Source organism: Castor canadensis, chromosome 5, assembly GCF_047511655.1.
Source record: "Castor canadensis chromosome 5, mCasCan1.hap1v2, whole genome shotgun sequence".
NCBI lineage: Eukaryota > Metazoa > Chordata > Mammalia > Rodentia > Castoridae > Castor > Castor canadensis.
Window position 1 is genome coordinate 88,048,298 of NC_133390.1, and position 15,010 is coordinate 88,063,307.

At 37.3% G+C, this 15,010-nt stretch overlaps 1 pseudogene; it reads right to left on the bottom strand.

Moving 5' to 3' along the window:
* Positions 1–354: 354 nt before the first annotated feature.
* LOC109699200 (pre-mRNA-splicing factor ISY1 homolog pseudogene) lies at positions 355–1,191 on the bottom strand (annotated as a pseudogene).
* Positions 1,192–15,010: the final 13,819 nt, after the last annotated feature.

A 15,010-nucleotide genomic window follows, 5' to 3' on the forward strand; every position in this document is an offset into this window, starting at 1 on the left:
AATGTTTTTTCTGGTTGATGTAAAATTTCTGAAAGAAATGTGTCAAAATATCACTCTAAGAATGTGCATTTGTCATGTTTTACTTGTCTTTTTTTTTTGAAGGTAGAAAAATTACATTTTTTAATGTTGACCTCTAATTGATTCTTCTCCTCCCAAAATCATAGTCCAAGGCAGAACAAAACACAAGCAGCGAGCCAGCACCCTGTTGTACACACCCTATATAAAAATAAATGGATTCACTTGCACAAAAGTGACAGCTGCAATGTTCGGCACAGCCAGGGAGGTAGGGGACAGATTAGTCCACAAGACCAGAAAAGGTAAGAGAGGAAGGGAGAAAGGCGCAGGGGCCTTACAGCACCAGCCAGCCTGGGGTGGGCCTGTGGTGGGAGTCGCAAGCCTCACATCTTCCTCTTAGCCTGAAGGGTCTCGCTCGCCTACTTCTGGAGCAGTTCCATTTTCTTCCTCAACCTCCTGCTGTGACGCGCCGCACGCGAGCAATGAATTTATGAACTTCTACTGTCCTCTCCTTGGTGACAGCATAGATGCTGACCTCCTCCTCTTCCTCTTTCTTTGCATCTCTCGCCAGCCAGGCCTCTCTCTCTCTCTGCTTTCCACCAGCTCAACTCTGAGTTTCTTTTCTTGGTCTTGTTCCAAAGGCACAATAACGCCATCATCTTCGTCCAGGTAACCATAGTACTCACAATGGATGGCCTTCATGAGCTCAGCGCGCGTCTTCCTGGGAGGAGGAAGAGGTTCTTTTTCAAACACTAACACCAGGCAAATCCTTTGCTGCTCCAAAGTACTTGTAGCCTCAGTTTCCCAGTGCTTCTTTCCCTTCATGACCCAGCATTTTAGGGCCAACTTGTCCATAACTGGGGTTGCCCAGGCACTTTATCCAGACCTCCCAATGTCCCTTCTCCCTTAGCAGCTGTTAATCGCACTCATCCAGGTCTCAATTCGGAAGTCACCTAAACCAATATTCTGAATCTGAGCCACTTTTTTTTTTTTTTTTCTTTTTTAGTATCTCTCTAATGATCTGCCATTTCCACTTCTCAGTTTTGGGCAAACTCAGTACATTCGGAAGCAAGGAAGAGTCTTCAAGTTCCTTCACTTTCCCCCTTCCAGCTAAGCTTGGCGAAATCTTGCTGAGGCCGGCATGGCTTTTTCTGCATTTCTGGCCATGATGAGGGAGAGGGCACTCACTGTCCAGGCCAGGGATATTCTCTGCCCCTAACCCGGAATTGAAAATCCTAAATGCCTACAGAGACTAGTCTTTTTGTCGGAAAGATAAACGGAAGAGACTGGAAGTGAGGAACAGGAAGAGAATGTTGCATTTTACTTGTAATCAGCCATTTTTTGCTTGAAATATTTTGAAGCTATGATGCTGGGTACACACACGTTCCTGATCATTATATCTTTTTGAAGAATTCCTTTCATTATCACGCATAATGTCACTCTTTATTACTGTTGATTTCTTTTAGTTGAAATTCTACTTTGTGTTAGAAGTTTTCTTCTGATGAGTCTTATTGGGTCTTCAGAGTACAAAACTATGTGTTCAAGTCAAAGAAAAGAATATAACCATCAACCTAGAATTTTATACTCAATGAGAATTCTTTTTTAGAAATGAAGTCATTCTCAGACAAACAAAACTAGGAAGTATGACACCAGCAGATTTATGCATTTCATAGTGATAAATGATTCTAAATTTGTGTGCACCAAATGACATATCTCAAAATATATAAAGTAACAATTAACAGGATTATAAGAAAGTATAGACAAGTTCACTGTCATGATGGAAGATATCAACATACCCCTTTCAATAACTGTTAAAATAAGCAGATAAAAACCGTATGAATTAAAAATATTTGGAAAACACAATTAACAACCGAACACTTCACCCTCCAAATTACTTTCGTTTTAAGTGCACATGGAAAAATTCCCCAAATTGATGTATATTAAGCTATAAGGCAAATCAGAAGAAATTTCAAAAGATTAAAATAATTTAAAGCATTTTCTCTGATAATATTATAATATTAATAATATTATATTAGCAGACCAAATCCAACAATTTTAATTTTTTTTTAATTTTTATTTTTTTTCATTTTTCTTTTATTATTCATATGTGCATACAAGGATTGGTTCATTTCTCCCCACTGCCCCCACCCCCTCCCTTACCACCCACTCTGCCCCCTCCCTCTCCCCCCACCTCAATACCCAGCAGAAACTATTTTGCCCTTATTTCTAATTTTGTTGTAGAGAGAGTATAAGCAATAATAGGAAGGAACAAGGGTTTTTGCTGGTTGAGATAAGGATAGCTATACAGGGCATTGACTCACATTGATTTCCTGTGCGTGGGTGTTACCTTCTAGGTTAATTCTTTTTGATCTAACCTTTTCTCTAGTACCTGTTCCCCTTTTCCTATTGGCCTCAGTTGCTTTAAGGTATCTGCTTTAGTTTCTCTGCGTTAAGGGCAACAAATGCTAGCTAGTTTTTTAGATGTCTTACCTATCGCAGATCTGAATCTTCAGGGCAAAGTCTTAAGTTGTTCTTGTAAAGTGACAGAGCACTGAGACAGTCCCACCGAGACTGTCCCAACCATGTCCTATGGCTAATTACATTCAGTCAAGCCAGGACATCCTCTGTAGTTTGAATGGTGCAATGTGTATAGCATTTCCCATTTATTTATTATTTATTATTATAATAATTTATTATTATAATATTAATAATATTATATTAGCAGACCAAATCCAACAATTTTTAAAAAAGATAATACACCATGACCAAATTGAGCTAAGAATTTACAAGGGTTGGGAGTTAAATGACAAATTTCTGAAAATTCAAGAGGGTCAGAGAGAAACTTTCTGGAAATTAGGAAATATTTAGGATGAATGATAATGGAAATATTATCTATAAAAAGTTGCAGAAAATAACTAAGTCTATGTTTTGAGGAAAGTTTAGAGCCAGCACAAATATACTAGAGAAGAATAAAGACTGAAATAAAATATTTAAGATATACCTCAAGAAGCCAGAAAAGGGAAAGGATATTAAATCTACAAAAAGTAACATTGATCAAGGCAAAAATGATAATCACTATTAGGGAAATCAGCATCAGGATAACACTACAGATCTTACAGATGTGAAAATGACAACTAAAATATATTATAAATAATATTTTTCCAATAGACATACAAATTTCGGTGAAGCATACAGAGTCCTAGAAAAATATAACTGACCAAAACAACAAAAAATTTGAGTAAGTTCATATTTATTAAAGAAATTGGATCTGTAGTTTTAAACTCCAGGTTAAATGGCTTCATTGATGAATTCCATTAAACTTTCAAGGAAGAAGGTAATCCAAAATTTCAGACTCATCCAAAGATAAGAAGAAAAGGGATGCCCTTTTAATTTATTAAATAAAGCCAGCATAGCCTGGATACCAAAACTTAGTGCGGCATGAATATTATTTAAAAAATAAAGTTAGAGGAAAATTTCTTCTTCCTCCCTTTTTCTCAGGAATATAGATACAAAAATCCTAAACAATCTATTAGCAGACCAAATCCAACAATATTTGAAAAGGATAATATACCATGACCAAATTGAGCTTATTCTAGCAATGAAAGGTTGGTTTAACATTTGAAAATCATTTAAATCACTATGTTAGCGCAATAATTAGGAGAAAAATCATATGATAACTTCAATAAGACCAGAAATAGCTATTGATAAAATTTGACATCTGTGCATGTTAAAATGTCTTGGAAAAGAAAATAACAAAATAAAATAAAAGAAGAAAAAAATTTCTTAGAAGATCACAAATATACAGTGTTATGGATGGAATGCTTATGATCCTGTAAAATTCAGATGCTGAAATCCTACCTCCCAAACTGATAGTACTTAGAGGTTAGATCTTTGGGAGGTAATAAAAGATTAGTTCATTAAGGTAGGGCATTTGTGATGGGATTATGTGTGTGCCCATAGAAGAAGAGATACCATAGAGCTTTTTCTCCTTTTCTCTACATGCCTGCAACTGGAAACACCATAGGAAGACACAGCAAGAATATGCCATCTACATACCTGGAAAGGAGCCCCCACCAGAAACTATGGGCTGATACCCTAATCTTGGACTTCCAGCCTCCAGAACTGTCAAAAAAAAATATTTGTATTGCTTAAGTCTCCTATAGAATTTGTTATGGAAGGCTGAGCAGACAAAGACAGGAAGAAATGCCCTTAAATGGATAAGGGGCATCTATGAAAAACCTACAGTAAGTATGATAATTAGTTTTGAAATCTTGAAAGATTTCTCTCTTAAATTTGGAGTGAGGCATGAATGCCCTATATTACTACTATTCAGCTTTGTATTAGGGTCATAGGTAGTGCAATAAGGCAAGAAAAATAAAAGATATAATATTTAGAAAGGAAAAAATAGTTTATAATTTAAAGATGGCATAATTGTGTGTGTAGAAAATACAAAATAATCTACAAATGAACTCTTGGAATTAATAAGTAAATATTTTAAAAATGCTGGATACAAGGTCATATATATGTATAAATTTTGTTGCGTGTTTATATACCAGCAAGAAATACTAAAAAATGAATTTAAAAGATGACATCATATGTAATAACATTAAAAATCATTAAATGCTTAGGAAAAATATATAGAATGTCTAAAAAGAGAATTATCAGGCATAATTGGGAGAATTTTTTAGAAGACCTAATTAAATGAAAGAATATTATATGATAGAAACACTCAATTCATAGATCGAAGGACTCAATTTTATGTATTTAAAGATTCAATATTAAGATGTCACTTGTTCTCAAATTGATCTATAGATTATTGCAGTCCCAGTCCAAGTCTTAGCAGTATCTTGGGTAAGGAATTAGGATTAATAAAGAATTCAATCTCATCAAAATAAAGCTGATCTGAACAACCCCAAAGTATGGGAAAATGCTGGAATTATTAAGCTAACTTAAGTTGTATGAGGAAAAGAACATGAATGTTTCTTTTTGGCTTTATGCTCTGTGTTTGTCTTCATATCTATAATTTCCTGACATCCTGAGATGGAAAATTATCATTCCCATTCTACCTGCGAGGCTCAGAGAACATTTAAAAAGTCATAGTTTTGAAATTCTTTAAAAAAACCTTTTTTTTGTCCAAAGGCATTTCCAGAAACAGATATAAAAACTAATGTATGTGCACAATTCAGGGCATGCAGGTAAATAATAAATGTTATTTAAATTTAATGTGTATGCAAATGCAAAAATGAAAATACCCACAAAGGAGTAAATGAGTATCACAACAGGCATAAAAGAATAAATACATGCTGTTTTCTCTCTCTCTCTCTCTCTCTCTCTCTCTCTCTCTCTCTCTGTGTGTGTGTGTGTGTGTGTGTGTGTGTGTGTGTGTGTTGGGGGGGAAATTCGAGATAAAACTCAGGGTCTCATGCATGCTAGGAAAGCACTCTACCACTGAGCTATAATCCCAGCCCCAAATTCATGCTGTTAAATACATTCTTCCTTTGGCTTAGAATGCCTCTTTTATTCCCTAGCAAACTCGATTTTCTTTCCCAAATTCCATTGTAGCCTTTTGTTCTCTGAGCAATCATCCATCTTTTCCATGCAAGCAGAGTTCAACACTGAGTTCATTTGCAGAAATAATATTGTGTCAAGATTGAGAGCAAAGGCTCTGCAGTTGGACAGTTGGTTTGCATCTTAGTTCTGTCATTTAATAGCTTTTAAATTTGGATGGGTTACTTAGCCTCTCAGTGCCTCTATTTCTTTATCTGTAAAAGAGCAATGACAATAATTGTTCCTTATAGGATTGTTACAAAGATTAAACAAGTTAATTTGTGTAAAGTGCTAGAACAGTGCCTGGTATAGTTGGTATTATATAGATGAAAGCTGTGATTAATATTATTTAAAAATATTAATTGTACACCTGTGAGATGCCAAGGACTATGCTAAGCTTTGTCAATAGGCACAAGTGAAATAAGCACTTTCCTGTCTTGCAGTGAGGGAGAACCAAGATAATTTCAGATTTTAAAATTTCTTTGAAAGACACAAATACAGGAACATAACAGAGAGTAGTAGGCAGTTGGTATTTTCTCCTGTAAGTAGGATGGTCAGGGAAGGGATATTCAAGCAATCAAAGGGGGCAAAAGTATCCATTGCTCATCATGAAAAATAAGAAAGAGCCATGAGAAGATCAGAGGGAGGAGTGCTCTAGACAGGTTGATAGTACAAAGATAGATGCCAGTTTTGCTGTGTCTGAGAACAGAAATGAAAACAGCACAGGTATAAAGTATCAGAGAGGATGAGAGAGGAGCAGAAATCAGTTCATGCAGGACTTCATAGGCCATGGAAAGAGATTTAGGTATTACATGTAGCTAGACACCAGTGGAATAAGTAGCAAGCAATAGAGTCAATGCTTTAGAAAAAGCCACCCTGACTTCTTTGTGGTGAATGGTTGCAGGGATGGAAGTCTGGAAGCAGAGAGACCAACAGGGAGATGGATAGGACAAGAGGTGGTGGGGATGGTGGAAATGGGGAAAAGTGGATGTACTCGGATATGTTTTGAAAGTATAATTTATAGTCTTGCTGATAAACTGGGTTAAGGGAATGACAGGACTCTAAGATGAGTCCTGTCCACTGGGCGAATGGTGGTACATTACTGATCACTCCTTTGAGACACTGCTATATTTAGTTTCTCCTCTCTTCACACTGATTGGCAATGAATCGTTATTTGCTTTCTTGCTCCCATTTGTACTATTAGCTTAGTGAAGATCAAGAACACATTTGTATATGTGTAATTGTATTTCTAGTGTATTTCAAACACACTGTGTGTAAGCAAAGTGTACTGTTTAAATCAAATCAAAAGAGCATGAAGAGGAGTACAAACGAGGAAATTGAGAACAGGGAGAAATTACTCGCAACATGAGAAAGGACCAAGCCAAGTTTTTAGACTAAAATGGCACTTGAATATGAATAAATGAATAAATAAATAAAATAGCACTTGAGATGGGGCTTGGAGAATAGTTGAGTGTAGATATCCAGCAATGAGGAAGAACTTTCCAGGTATAGAAAACTGTGCATATGTAGAGAGTGGAAAGTCCAGGGTGCATCCAGTGTGTAATCCTACCTGGCTAGGTGGCACTGGCAGAATTCAAAGTATTCTTCCTGTCAAGGAGAATACTTTGAATGCTAGTAAATCTAAGCTTCATTTCATATACCAGGGAATGGGGTGGGGATGTGAAATGTTTCTGACAAGGCAGTGTTCTAAACAGATCACAGTTGTGCATTAAAGCATTTAATCTGGTATGGTATGAAAAGGACTCCCACTTTCTCTGGTTGTAGTATTTCTGTCTAAAAGTAGTTCCCATGGTCATTGAAGTGGCCATTGCTATCTGCACTCTCATATGTATTATTTTATTTTTCATTGAGTTGACTGATAAAGAAATGATAGCTCCTTTTATTAAGGGAGATAGCTCAATTGGCATACAATAAAACTACAAAATGGCTCCTTTCATAACCATTTTTTTCCCACAATGCTCCTCAAGAACTGGCTTTCTCTTCCTTCTCTTCCCTTCTATAATTCCAATGCACCCCACCCCCACCTCAGGTCAGGTCTTAGAATTCCTGTCTGAGTCACATGGCTATCTGAGTCAATTGGAGGAGGAACAACTCAGGTGCTGCTGAGCTCTCTGACCTATCTTGGCAATGCTTCACCTGCTTCCCCAAATGCCCAGAACTCTCTGAGAGTCACTTACCAATCATTACCTTCATTTCTCACATGAAACGTGCTGTTCTAAAACTTTCCTTCTCACAACAGAACTCCCTCTTTCTCTCCCAACTAGCTTCTTGAGTCTTTCTTTCTTTTTTTTTTTTTTTGTCTTTTCTTTTTTGGTGCTGGGATCGAACCCAGGGCCTCACACATGCCAGGCAAGCACTGTACCACCGAGCTACATCCCAGCCCTCTTGATTCTTTCTTTAGAAGGTATATTTCCTCTTGTCACAGCTGTATCTGCATTCAAATGACAACTGTCCAAGCAGAAAGTCCCTTTTTATCACTTTTAGACCCTTGACATGCTTCAAATTCTCTCCATCTAGGTTACGCACAAACACCCAAAAAATGTGAAGCTGAGACTATGAGACTGAACAATAGAGTATTTCCACTGTTAGTAACATATAAGTTTGTACGTGATCACGCTTGTTTTGTGTATATGTTTACCTTTTAGATCTATCTTCCAAGTATGAGAGAAATCATGTGGCCTTTGTCTTTCTGAGCTTGGCTTACTTCACTCAACATGATGTCCTCCAATTGCATCCCTTCAAACCACATGTCATTACTCCTATGGTGAGCAAAACTCTGTTGTGTAGAGATACCACAATATCTTGATCTATTCATCAGTTGTAGGGCACTGGGTGTTTCTATAGCTTGGCTGTTGTGAATAGTGCTGCAATAAACATGGGTGTGCAGGTGCCTCTATTGTATCCTGACTTACGTCCCTTCATATGTAGAACATGTTTGCAACAGTGGAACTACTCTATGGAGCTTGGAGAAGAGGGAAAGGAAAAGAGAATGACACAGCATAAGTAATAGTTAAAACATAGTATCTGTGAAAGTAGAGGATATATGGCTATGTATTGAAAACTGTTGAAAAAACAGGGTGGGTAAAGGGATAAGGGAGAGTAATGGAAAGGGTTGAATAGACCAAAATAAAGTATAACCACAGTGGGGATACATAGAGAACCCCTCTGGACATCAGCTTAAATATTAATAATGAAAGATGGGACTGTAAAATAGGTATAGTGTATATAGGGGTACTAGTGGGAGGGTGAAAGGTGAACGAAGGAGATTAAGGTGAGGGTATATGGTTGATGGACTTCATATACTTATATGAAATAGAACACAGAAACCTCTTGCAATTGCTTTAAGTGGGGTGGGGATGGGGTTGACTGGGAGAGATGATGGGGGTGATCTAACCAATGTACAATATAAGCCTAATCTAAATTGTCACTATGAATCCCCCCATATAATGAATATATCCTAATAAAAATTTTGTAATAAAAAAGGCTGAACCAAAAGAATTATTCTGACTGCAAGGTTATAGGAAAATAGAGTAATTTCTCAACTACAATTAAATGATCCACCTTTTTTTAATCCTTGGAACCTAAATGATGACCATTGTCACGTTAGAATGAATTCACAAAAGTGAAGAATTAAAGAACTTGTTTAAAAATGCTTTAGTCATGAATTGAGTGTGACAAATATGTTGAAGTTTTAACTTTCAAAATAAAAATCTACTGAAATACCATTAAAGGATAACTTTTAAGTATTTTTCCTTTATTTAGAAAGTATTATTTTCTACATATTCATCTAGAATACAAAAGCCAAAGAATATGAAAACTCCTTTTATATTTCTAATGAATATCTCTTGTTCTTTTTTCTATGATAAGCATTCTTGCACATACCTTCATTTTTATAAAAGTAGGATTCTATACTATAGATGATTATATGATGCACTTTTTTCACTTAACTCTATATTGTGAGCATTATATCTGTTGGTATAACATTTTTAGTAGGATGTAATATATTTCATTGTATGTCAGGTAGTTTTAATTATAATTTATTGAATTAGTTCCATTTTATGGGTCATACAGATTTCCCTGTTTTGCTTTTGAAGACAAAACAGCTGTGCAACAATATCCTTGAATATATCCATGGAATTTTTTTTATATTCTATATTCATTCTTGTTTAGAAAGTACATCATCTATATTAACCTTCTTTCTTCCTTCTTTTACCCTCCCCCTTGCATTACTGCCCTCCCCTTAGTGTGACCTGTTTTTCATTCTTGTCCTTCATTGATGTTTAGGTGTCTGTTCATTGTTCAGTGGGATTTTTGCCTTGTCCATGAAAAATTTTAATGTCAAATTTTCAAAGTGCTGACTCAAAGGATATGGAAAACCTCATGGCTTTTGCTATGCTTTTACTTTAAGAAAGTAAGCTGAGAAGGAGCTGCATCCTTAGTTTACAGTATTGAGTTTAGAAGTGGTCCAGAGCCCTCACACACACACAAGGCAATACTTGCTCCATAGTCATCTTTAGAATGCCTTGTCTCGTAAAGAACAAAAGTTCCATTGTAGCTTTGATCACAAAGCTGCAAAAAATAAAAACATATTTCCTATTGTTTTAGTCCTCAAAAATATCAGTAGGAAAGATTACACATCTATTTTTATCTCCAGCATGCAGAAACTCTCTTCCTTAGTTGAGGAACTATGTTCCTGGCTAAGAAGTTATGACTGGTAGTAGAGTGCAGATTTAATATATGTGAAGTTTTGAATCCAATCACTAGCACCAAAGCAAGCAAACAAATAAGCAAATAAAAAATGGTAAAAAGTGAATAGGAACAGAATAAGACTTACATCAGGATTGTGTTTCCCTCCCATCTTCCTTTCTTTCCCCTCCCTCTCTCCCTTCTTCCTGCTTTCCTGCCTTTCTCCCAACAGTGGTTAGTCAACCAAAAAGAACAAAATGACCACCCTGAGCCATAGCATTCCTTGGGTAGATATTGTTATACAGCACAAACTTTGTGTGTATGTGTGTGTTAGACTTTTGTTGCTGTGATGAAATACCTGACATAAACAACTTAAGGGGAGGAAAGAATTATTTGGCTCCTGATTTCAGAGGTATCAGTCCATTGTCTGTTGACTTTGTGGTGAAGGCAGCATATCATGGCAGTGGGATCATGCGGCAGAGGCTGCTCACCTCAGGGTGGTCAGGACACAGAATGCACTTGCTGGCTTTCTCCTTTTCCCCTTTTTATTTCTTTTTCTTTTTTTTTCCCTTTCTCTCTCTCTTTTTTTCTTTTGGTGGTACCAGGATTTGAACTCAGGGCCTCAAACTTGTTAGGCAGGCATTCTACCTCTTGAGCTACTCCACCACCTTCTCCCTTTTCTATCATTTGGGTTTCTAGTCTACTTGACAGTGCTCCCCACATTTAGGGTAGGTCTACTCTCCTTAGTTAATCCTCCCAGGAAATGTCCTCATAAGTGGACAATTGTTCCAGTCTCCCCCCTGTCAATTTGACACCCAAACACATCTCTTTAAACCATAACATTTCACCCCTGCCCCCCAAGAGACTCATGTCTCTCATAATGCAAAATGTACTCAGACATCTCTAAGAGCCCCATAGCCTAAACAGATCCAAAATTGTTTAAAATTCTAAGTTTAAAGTCTCCTCTGAGACTCAAGGCACTATTAGCTGCAAAATAAAAAAGAAAATTACATACTTCCAATATACACTGGCACACAGCAAACATTACCATTCCAAAAGGAAGGAAGGGGGCATAGAAAGGAGGATGGGATCAAAGCTAGACTGAAACGCAGCAGAGCCAACATTAAATCATGTAGCTCCATGTATGATACCCACAGAACACAGTGGTGTGATGTGAGGCCCAGAGATTTTGGGAAGTCCTGCCACTATGGACTTGCTGTTTGCAACCACATGACTTCAAACTTGGGGCAGGTCTACTCATTATCTGCAGCTTTTGTTGGTAGACATTCCACATTCCTAGCATCTCTAACTTCCTAGGGTCTCCATTGTTTGTGACTTTAACTCTATAGCTTTACACATTACCTGCTCAGGAGCTACCTATAGGAATCTTGATCTGCTACACATTGCCTGGCCTCTCAGCCCTTCTTTTGAAATCTGGATGGAAGCCTCCATGACCCTGTAACTCTTGTATTCTGCATGCCTGAAACCCAGCATCTCATAGATGATGCCAAGGTCTGCTACCAGAGCTAACAGTAGCCAGGCCTCCTTGGACCACGGTGCTATAGCCTGAGTGCTTGGATGACTGAATGTGGGATATCCTGGAGCACTCTTCTCAAAACCAAGTCTTTTTAAATGAGTTAAAACCTTTACCCTTCTGGAGTAATCTATATATAAGAGAAAACATGCAGCTTTTGGGCTCTGAACGTGGATAACTTTATTTAAGATGATGTCCATCCATTTACCTGCAAACCACAAAATTTCATTCTTTTTTGTGGCTGAGTAAAATTTCATTGTCTATGACTACCACATTTCCTTATTCCACTTATCAGTAGTGGGTCATCTTGGTTGTTTCCAATGCTGCAGGTGCCTTTATTGTAACCTGACTTATATTCCTTTGGGTATATCCCAGGAGTGGAATTGCTGAATCATATGGCAGTTCTATTTTAATTTTTTGAGTAGCCTCCATACTGTTTTCCATAGTAGTTGTACTAATTTACATTCCCACCAGCAGTGTATGAGGGTTCCTTTTCCCCCACATCCTCGCCAACATTTGCTTTTTGCATTCTTGGTGGTAGCTATTCTAACAGGAGTGAAGTAGAATATTAACATGGTTTTGATTTGCATTTCTTTTATGGCCAAGGATGGTGAGCACTTTTTCATGTGTTTTTTTGCCATTTGAACTTCTTCCTTTGAGAAAGCTCTGTTCAGTTCATTGGCTCATTTCTTCATTGGGTCATTCATTTTTTTGGGAGTTTAGTTTTTTGAGCTCCCTGTGTATTCTGGTTATCAATCCCTTCTCAGATGTACAACTGGCAAACATTTTCTCCCATTCTGTGGGCAGCCTCTTCAATTTAGAGATCATTTCTTTTGTTGGACAGAAGTATTTAATTTTATGTAGTCCCATTTGTCAATCCTTCCTCTAAGTTGCTGAGCCATTTGAGTTCTATTTAGGAAGTCCTTGCTTATGTCTATTAATTCCAGTGAATTCCCTGCTCTTTCCTGCACTAGCTTCAAGGTTTCAAGTCTCATATTAAGGTCCATAATTCACTTTGAGTTGATACTTGTACAGGGTGAAAGACATCGATCTAATTTCAGATTTCTGCAGGCAGATATGCAATTTTCCCAGGAAAGTTTGTTGAAGAGGCTGTCTTTTCTCCATTGTATGTTTTTGGAACCTTTGTCAAAAATCAGGTGGGCATAACTGCATGGATTTATATCTGGGTCTTGTATTCTCTTTCACTGATCTTCATGTCTGCTTTTGTGCCAGTATCTTGGGTAACTTCACCTTTTTGGACCCCAACTTTTCTATGCAAACTGTAAGTTTTAAAAAATCTTTTTGCTCTGTTTTTTGTTTCTAAGTCTCACTGTAAATCTTGATAAAAGCAGCCAGCCTGAATGCTGGGCTGCCTTGAAACTCTCTGTGCCGAATTAATTAGTCATTACCTTAAAACTCATCTTCCTACAGAGTCTTATGGTAGGAACAAAGTCTAGCCAAGTTCTTTGTCACAGCACAACATGAATGACCTCTAGTTCATTTCCTATAGAGTTCTTATTCCCATCTGAAACCTCACAAACATGGTCTTTCTGTCTGCATTTTTATTGGGATTCTGGCCCTCTGAACAACCACCGAATCACATGATAAGCTCTGCTTACAACATTCTAGGGCTTCTCTGGCCTGCACTTCCAAGGCTTTTCCAAAATTCTCCCATAAAACAGTTCCAAATGACTTTGATTCACATGGTAAGATAGTTACAACAATGACTCCACACCTGGTACAAATTTTTTTGTGTTAGTCAGACTTTTGTTGCTTTGCAAAAACACCTGACATAAACAGCTGAAGGGGAAGAAAGATTAATTTTGGTCAAGGGTTCAGAGATTTTAGTCATGGTTACTTGACTCTGTGATTCTGGGCCTTTAGTGAGGCAGTACATCAGGGCGTTGAGGCTGTTCACCTCATGGTGACCAGGAGGCAAAGGGAGAGAAAGTCTGCACTTGCTGGCTTGCTTCTTCTTCCCCTTATATTTCATTTGGGCCAACAGCCTATGTGATGGTGCTGCCCACATATAAGATGGGTCTTTTCCCTTAGTTAATCCTTTTTAGAAATGTTCTCATAGACACATCTAGTGCTTTACTAGTCCCTTACCTGATTCTCAATCCAATCAAATCGACAATCAAGATTGACCATCACTGGGTGTGTGTGTGTGTGTGTGTGTGTGCACTCTTTTCCTTACTTATTTATTATTTTACCAATTTCTTACTTATTTTTAATTAATCCTTTTGCTTACTCTTCTATGTTGTTTTCCCTAGCCTATTACTTCCTACCCATCTCCATAGTCACTTCTCTCTTACACACAGACTCTCTCCTGTTGTCTCATGGTGTGTTTCCCTTTTTTCTCCTGTCTTTTCAATGTTTGTCTGACGTTCCTCAAACACAGTTTTCATTATTTCACTCTTCTTCAAGAACAGTCAGTGACTCTCTGAGTTATATCTTCTGTCATCTTGTTAGAAACCTTTATCAACTGCATTAATAACATTTCTGAGGTATTTTATTTTGTTACCCTCTTTCCAAATGGTTGTAGTATGATACACGATAGTGAATATGTTCTTATGGAACTTCTCCAGTAAATTTTCCTTATTCAATTCCTCCTAAACATCTGACCATCCCTTGCCTTTCTGGGTTCATCTCCTGTGGCTCCTTCCTTCCTCACAACTTACTGTACCCAAACCACTCCAGCAGCCTGCCATTCCTGGAGAACTGATGTTCCTCCACATCTCATTACCTGGACTATTACCATTCTCAAGAGCTTGAAGCTTGCTCTTTATTCACCACTTAGAGAAATTTAGACCAGAACCAATCAACATCATTTGTGTGACATCTTCCTGACTCTCCTAACTTGCACCAACTGTTTCCTACTCTGTTTTCCTACAGCATTTAGTTTAAAGTGATGGAGTTTATGATGAGTTCTACATATTTTATATCTCAGATGATAGTGTATAAAATCCTCAGGGCAAAGATAATTTCCTGTCATTATTTCTATATTTCTTAAATTCAGCTTTTATTTTTCAAAGTCTTATATGGTGCTTAATAAATGTTTGTCATTTGAATGGAAACAGTTCCTATCTATGCTATGCTGCCTTTTAGCTATGTATTACATATTTATTGTATGCATTTTACTTTAAGTGTCTTAAGTTTCTCTCTCTCTCTTTTTTCTTCTTCCTTCCTTCCTTTCTTTCTCTCTCT